The sequence below is a fragment of the Hipposideros armiger genome, unplaced genomic scaffold, assembly GCF_001890085.2.
Source record: "Hipposideros armiger isolate ML-2016 unplaced genomic scaffold, ASM189008v1 scaffold_342, whole genome shotgun sequence".
Classification (NCBI taxonomy): domain Eukaryota; kingdom Metazoa; phylum Chordata; class Mammalia; order Chiroptera; family Hipposideridae; genus Hipposideros; species Hipposideros armiger.
In genome coordinates this window covers 1,477,165-1,484,917 of record NW_017731692.1, presented here as the reverse complement: position 1 = coordinate 1,484,917, position 7,753 = coordinate 1,477,165, and positions in this window count along the sequence as shown.

Sequence of the window (7,753 nt, the reverse complement as noted above, 5' to 3'; positions counted from 1 at the left end):
GCAGCTGTCTATCAGACTGCCCTGGCAAAAAGTCTGCCAGTATTTGTCTCTTTCCCTTCTGTCTCAGCAGCTGTCCACTCTCAGACTCTGGACTCCCCCCCCCCCCAAACACACACCCACCCACCATTGTTTCTCTCCTTACTACCTAAGGCAGCCATCATCTTTGGACTGCCATGGACATTTTCTCTCTTTCTAACTTTAATAAAACCTTTCTTCACCCTCCCACTTTATAGAGTCTTGTGTGAATGCTTTCACCTTTTGTGAATGACCAGGGGTTAGTTCCACGCCACGACAGAGGGCATTTGTTGCTTTTGCCTGCCTCAGTCCCTTTGAGGAACCAGCCCTTCCTACTCTGAGTCATAGCGTTTGATTGGTGCTGACTTCACTTCCAAATCCAGGTGAGCATGTGAAGTAGGCCTGGCCAATTAAAGCCTTAGGACCTGTGGTCCAAGGAGGTCAATCAAAGCTAATGAGACTGATTTCAGGACATTGGAACAGAGAAGTTCATATGTTCTATTGGTGTTGCTGAGAGGATAGGACTGTTGGCAGCCGTGGGTGGAGAGCCAATGAAAGCAGTGTCAAGAGATGGAGAGACTGAGTATGTCCTAATGAGATCTTGGATACCCTGATAGAGCTGTATCTGATCCCTGGCCCCTGTCGGAACTCATTAATTACTGAATTCTTTTTTATTTTTGCTTAAGTCAAATTCTGTCACTTTCAACTAATTTACCTAACTGACATAATGTTAGAGCTAGACCCAGGACTCTTAACTCTCCAATGCAGCGCCCTTTCCACTAAATCACACGGGGCATTCCTCTGATGAACCCAGCCACCATATAACAGAAAGCAGAATTGGGAGGGCTTTGTTCTTATGGGGAGGGGGTGTGTGCTTCCAGTAAAGGACTCTGGAGACCAGTGGGAGGCATGAGGTCACTGGGGTCATGAGAGGGGTTAGAAATGACATGAAAAAGAGAGTACATCAAACCCAAAATTTGTCTGCTTCCCCGTTTTGACCCTGGCAGTCTAATGAGTAAGGGCTGGTGGCGTGGGGTTGGGGGTATACATGTGCCTAGAAGCAGATTCAGCTGGACTTTTCTACATTAATCTTCTAGATTAAGAAATCTTCTAGGTTAATAAAAACACCTTTTGGTCTGGACCTGGGGAAGTTACTGGGGTACAGAGTGGAAAAGCAGGACAAAAGTCAAGACATCACCATTTTGTTTTTAACATCTCATGACTCACCTAAGGTGTGGGAAAATATTATGCTGCAGAACAGACGTAATAAATAAACATTTGGTGTACCCAGCACTACTGCTCTGACTGTTGGGCCATATCCATTGATGGGGATCCAGGCAAACAATGGTATCACTGTGATATGCTAATGAGGTTGCTTCATGTTTTGGGGATAATGTGGTTTCTAGTCTCTGAGATCAGATCATTATCACAATGCCAAGGAAGCAAGAATTGAAACAGAGGCCTATCCTTAGTGGGAATCCCACACTGCCCACACACCAGGATAGAATTATGGTGTAAGAAATCAGGATGGTGGTTTCATTTGGGGGTGGGGTGAGGAGTGACTTGGAGAGTTCAAAAGGGGTGCCTGGAGTATTCGGTTCTTAAACCGTGTGCTGGTTATATGGAGATGATTAATTTGTGAAAATTTATCGAGCTATGTACTTATGAGTGGTATACTTTTACATATGTGTGTTACTTCAATAAGAAGCATTACATTATGTGCAATGTTGTCATTGTAGGCAATCATTTAGCACTGGGGAGTTCTTAGAAACAAAATGAAATTGCAGCCACTGAAATGATGTGATAATACCATTCTGTTATAAGGTAGGCATAGAGATGATCCAGAATATGTACATATTAATCTTGAACTATATAATCATCAAAATGAAATATGAACTTAAAAAAATATGGTAGATTGCTCACCATCTTCCAGGAGTCTAGGACATTGGTTGGAAAAAACTGAAGTATCACAATGCCTGAAAATCACAATGTAAATGGATCTTAAGTCCATTAATGTCTCTCCACTTCCATTGCAACACTAGTTCAAGCTACCAGCAACTTTGGCCTAGGCCGTGTCAATAACCTCCCACGGTGTACAATCCATTGCCCACAAAGTAGAAGACTACAGATTCAAAATATGGTTAATTACTCCCCAACCTGAAACCCCTCAAAGACTTCCTAATACTCTTTGTCTTAAAGTCCAGACCCCTTTCCACGGCCCACCACACCCAGCATTGACTGGTCTCCGCTGCCTCTCTGACCATCCTCCCACCACCCTCCCCCCAGCTCACCAATTTCCAGCTCTCCTGGACTCTTCATTCTTTCAACACCCCTACCTGTCCTTACCTTAAAGCTTTTACATATGCATTTCTGCCTGAACTAGGGGTCTCCCAGATCTTTGGATTGCTGGCTCCCCTTTAGGCTTTAGGTGTGAGTTCAAAGGTCATCCCCTCAAGTAGCTTCTCCCAGCCATTCTTCATCACATCACCTTACTTTTCTTCGTAGTACTCACTGCTATTTTGTGTATGTTGTTGTTTACCAGAATGTAGGCCCCATGATGGCGAGGACTTGTCTTCTTCATTTATATCGGTGTCCCAGCGAGCAACAGGCAGCATGCTCAAAAGAGTTTAACTGAAGGGAATTTAAAAAGAGCCCATGTACAGGAATATGGGCAGGGTGAAGGGAATCCACAAGGCATGGTGAGGCCCATGGGGAAAGCCGTCACACATCACACCCCTAAGCCTGAAGGGGCAAGAGGAGGGAGCCGTGTCTCATGCGCAGTGAGAGCTGTGCTATGGAAGAAGGGCTGTCCACCACACCCAGGACAAGGCAGGGAGGAAGGGACGTGCGGGGTCAACTGCCCAACTTCTTTCTCCTCCCACCCGCAGATTTTCTGCCAGTGTTTCCTGGCCAAACCCAACTAGAAGCCAGAGGACAAGGGAGTCAGAGGGCAAGGGAGAGGCAGCCCATTGTTGTCAGCCTCCTGGGGCACAGAACAGGGCAGGGAAGAGTGTAGAGTGGCACTGAATGGGAACAAAAGACAAGAACCAGTTGAATGCCAGGTACATGGTAGGTGCTCAACACATGATGATCGAATGAATGAATGGGGAACTGGCTGACTGAACAAAAAAAGCTGAAGAGACAGAAAGGGATATCAAAAGAATGAACATTTAATGAGTTCCTACTATGAGCCAAGCCATCTTATATAAATGATCTTGTTTAAGTCCACGAGATACATTATGAGAAATCCTGTGAGATACATTATTGTTCCCACATGTGATCGAAGAACGTAAGACCTCAGAGTTTAACATATCTCATTCAGGAGAAATCATGGAGTCAGGATTCAAACTCGGGCCCTACATTTTCTCCACTGTGTCACATTAAACATACCTTGCACATGTCCACACTTGCACTAGCCCAGACTCTGCATCCCTTCCTGCCCGGGATGCCCTTTGACCTGCCACTGTCCCAGCAAACCTCTAGTTCAGCTCCCACTCCCCCTCCACAGACTGCCCTGCATCACCATAGCCAAGGAGGTCACGTTTCTCTCCTCTGAATATGATAGCAACTGTTATGTATCATTCATATGGCACCTAATTTTTTTATAATGTAAATTATTTGAGAGCATCTCATCGCCTTAAATATTTTGAAAGTTCTTGGAAGCAGGGTTTCTTTTTGTTGTTGCTTCTTGTCATTACTTTGCATTTATAACACTTAGTAGGTAACTAGTAAGTATTTGTTAGTTTGTCTGTTTACCTGTATTATATATCATTTTCAATGTTTTTTGTTGTTTAAGAAAAATTCACTTAAACGATGAGTTTTTGCATACAGTAAAACCTTGGATTGCAAGTAACTTGGTTTGTGAGTGTTCCGCAAGATAAGCAAACATTTCTAGTACATTTTAACGTGGTAAATGAGCAATGTCTTGCAATACAAGTAGTTTGTTTCTGGAATGAATTATGCTCGTAAACCAAGGTATTATTGTATTATATAAACAACTTGTATCCTTTTCTCATTTAATATTGAATCTTGGGTATTTTTCTATTACACATCCTTTGTAAGCAATGTTTTTAATGGTGATATAATAGTCAATCCCATGGATGTACCAAAATTTACTTTTCTATTGCTGGACATTTATGCGTATTACTTTCCTTCACTCTTCCCCCCCACCCACCATATCAATGTTGTTACGAACATTTTTGGAATTGCATTTCTGTCAATGGAAACATTTTTGTGAGAGCCCATTTTTAGGGAATGTTTAGTTAAGACTGATAAAACACTACAGGTGTTAATTACACTAAATGGATTTGGCTCTAAGACTCTATTTTGTAATCCATTGGGGATTGACTCTAAGGAAAGAGTCAAAATAGCAGTGTCCCCTGCTATATGCAGATGTATGAATACCTTTGGGCAGCCAGTCAGTCATCTAGCCATCCATCCATTATCTAGCCATCCATCCATCTATCATCCATCCATCCATCCATCCATCCATCCATCTGCCCTCCCATCCATCCAGTCCACACCACCTAGGAGCCCTGATGGGGAGGATGGCAGTCACCACAGAAGGTTGGTGGCCTTCTCTGAAGATGTAACATTTCACCACTTTCAATGCAGCCCTGTTGTTTGGTGGCTAAGAAGCTGAGCACAGATGTTGTCACAGCTGTTCTATCTCTGAGCCCAAACCACACAGATTCCACTTATTATGATATGGGTCACCTGTCTGGATATTACAGCAGCTTTTGACTCACCAAACTGAAATGACAGCTTTCATTAGTATCTAAAATATCAGGCTGTTCTCTCTAGCATCAGAAAATCCCCAGTTCTATCCCTGAAATTGCCTCAATGCATAGGAGGGGATGTGAGAAGGGAATTTACATGAACTGAGTCTCTATTATGAGTCAGAAATGTATGCTGTATGTTTTACAAGCATAATGTTTTGATTAAGAGGAGTGAAATTTGGAGCCAGGTTCCCTGGGTCTGGCTAAAGTACCTGCTTCACTTCATCATGATGGTGTGACCAGGCAAATTTCTTAACTTCTCTGTTCCTTACCTTCTTTATCTGTACAGTGGAAGTAATAATTACATCTCCCCATAAGGTTTTTGGAAGACCTGGTTACATATGAGGACCAGATTGGTGAAGCAAGCACAGTGGTGCCTGGCATATATTAAGTACTCAGTGAGTGTTTGCTCTTATTATTATCGATCTCTTTTTAAACTCATTTAATTTAGTTCTCACAGCTGTCAGCCTATGGGCTAAACTTGGCCTCCAGATGTGTTTTGTTTGGCCTGCACATATTTCTTTAATTTGAACCAAGATTTTAGAATCTGGAGATTTATATCAAAATCTGGGTTCCTGGCTCTTCTTGAAAAAATCGTCATCTGTCAGTACCAGTGGGATCTAAGTGCTGCTGACTTTTTAGATGAGGAATGGACCTCGGCAGCTGCCACCATACCGCGGGGGGATTTCAGTGGTGAGTGACAGAAAACCCAACCAATAGTTGCTTTAAGCAAGGACTTCTCAGTTAAGCAGTCCAAGGTATGGTAGGTCCAGGGTTAACACAGTGACACAAAAATGTTGTCAAGGACTGCTGCTCCCCCACCGCAGATGTTTTCTGCCTTTTCATCTCTGACATTTTCATCATGTCAGCTATAAAGCTTCCCTCACTTCTACCAATGCCTCCTAAAGGCTCACATGTCGCATGCAGACCCTCACATGTCCAGAAGTGGAGAGCATGGCCCCCCGTTGGTCTCTTTTTCTTTTCTTTTTTTTTTTTTAAACTTTTATTGGGGAACAGTGTGTTTTTCCAGGACCCATCAAGTCCAAGTCAGGTAATTGTTTCAATCTAGTTGTGGAGGGCACAGCTCAGTGGCCTACGTGGGAATGGAACCTTGGTGTTATGAGCACTGCGCTCTAACCACTTGAGCGAACCAGCTGCCCCTGGCCTCTGTTTCTTATAAAGGAAAACCTTAAAACAAACAAACAAACAAACAAACAACCTAGCTGACTTCCCACTGAGCTCACAAGTGGCCAAGGCTGGCTCATCTGTCAATACTCTAGTTGCCAGGGAGCCTAGGAAAGCATGCCTCACACTCTAAGTGGGAAGGCAGGGTCTGCCCACAGCAAAGAAGAGGCAAGGTTAGTGAGTAGGCCACAGAGAAGGCCGGGTACATCTCATCCAACAAATGCTCAAGTGCTTACACCCAGCTCCCTCCATTTATTTAGCTACCTCTGGGCAACTGACTTTGTGACTCTTGAGGAAGACAGTGTTTCCCCATTTTGCAGATAAACTAAAGCTCACAGAGAATACATAATGTACCCAAAGCGACGCAAGTAATAAGTGCTTAGAAGAATGTCTGCCACATAGAAAGCATTCAACAAATGATAACTACAAGTTCTCCGTCTTGTGGGAAGCTTGAGGCATGAAAACTTAGGCAGATTAAAAAGAAAGAAATCAGTTTGAGTTCTTTAGAAAGGAGTTTTACATAGGTTCAAAGTGGCACGATGATGTTGCTGTTTAGAGTTTGAAATTACATCGGTGTATTTACTTTTGCCTGGATGACCCACAGCACCAAGCAATATTTGTGGTGCCTCCAAGTGCATGTGTAAGATGTCCTTTAAGTTGCTTCACCGTGAAGTGGACATGACCCTCTAGGTACCCATCACCTAAACAACCCCAGGCGGCATTGTTTTATAAGAGAAGGACAGAGCGGGGCATGGGAATGCTGCAGGCATCCGAAGTTGCTGGAGCTTCTTAACAGGGCTTGCATGCCCTTCCCTAAACCAAGGAGGAAAAGCTGTAGCAAGTAGTAGCCTTGCAGGTAAAGTTGTTTCTGATTCCATATGAAAGGTAGAACCCCAAACTAGCCCCAGAAAGGGGTGTCTTGGTGGAAAGAATCTTCTTGGTTAGCAGTGTAGCAGCTGGTGTTTCTTATTGTTGTTTTCCAGCTGTATCTTTTGGCTACTTTTAGAGCAAGAGGGTTGGAGCCCAGTCTTCAATGATCTTCTGAGATAATCTTTTAAAAACTCTCAGCAGCAAGCGAAAGTCCCACTGTTTCCCCACGTCTGATGTCTCTTTCAGATCCCTTCACCGTTTGTTCATACTGGTTATTTCCCATGCTGAATTATTCACCGACTATCTGGCCATCTCCTGGGAGAGCCAAATAGTTTTAAACATTCTCGGTGACTCATGTATCCTTACCAGTTTTTTTATGTATTTATTTTTGTTGATATGTTTCTCTCTCACACATGAATAATAGGATGCAAAAAAAGTTTACTTAGGATACTTAGTCATGTAACAGCGAATCTCTGCTTTTTCGGTGTCTTCACTTATATTTTACTTTCCTAGTTCATAGAGTTGAAATAAAAGTATGATTATTTAATCTTTAACCAAGTCCCAGATTGAGACAAGAGTGTCCATTTCAGGTTTCAGCCTTACAAAACTTAAGAGTTTCTTGATGAAAAAGAATGCCATATCATTATTAGTTTTCCCATTGGGTCAGCTGTTTTGCTACCTTCAACTGCTCTGGGGTCAAAACAAACCCTGTGTCTGAAATCATTCAGTAATGAGACTAACAGAGCTAGTGGTGCAATCCTATTTATTATTTTTAAAAAGCCTTTAAAATATGGGGTACTCAGGAACTAAGAGAAGAAGGCCTGATGAAAGTGACAATAGAAGTAAGAGGGACCCAAGGTAGACGCCACAGTGAATACGTAGCCCGGCTGTTAGACTGTTCAAAC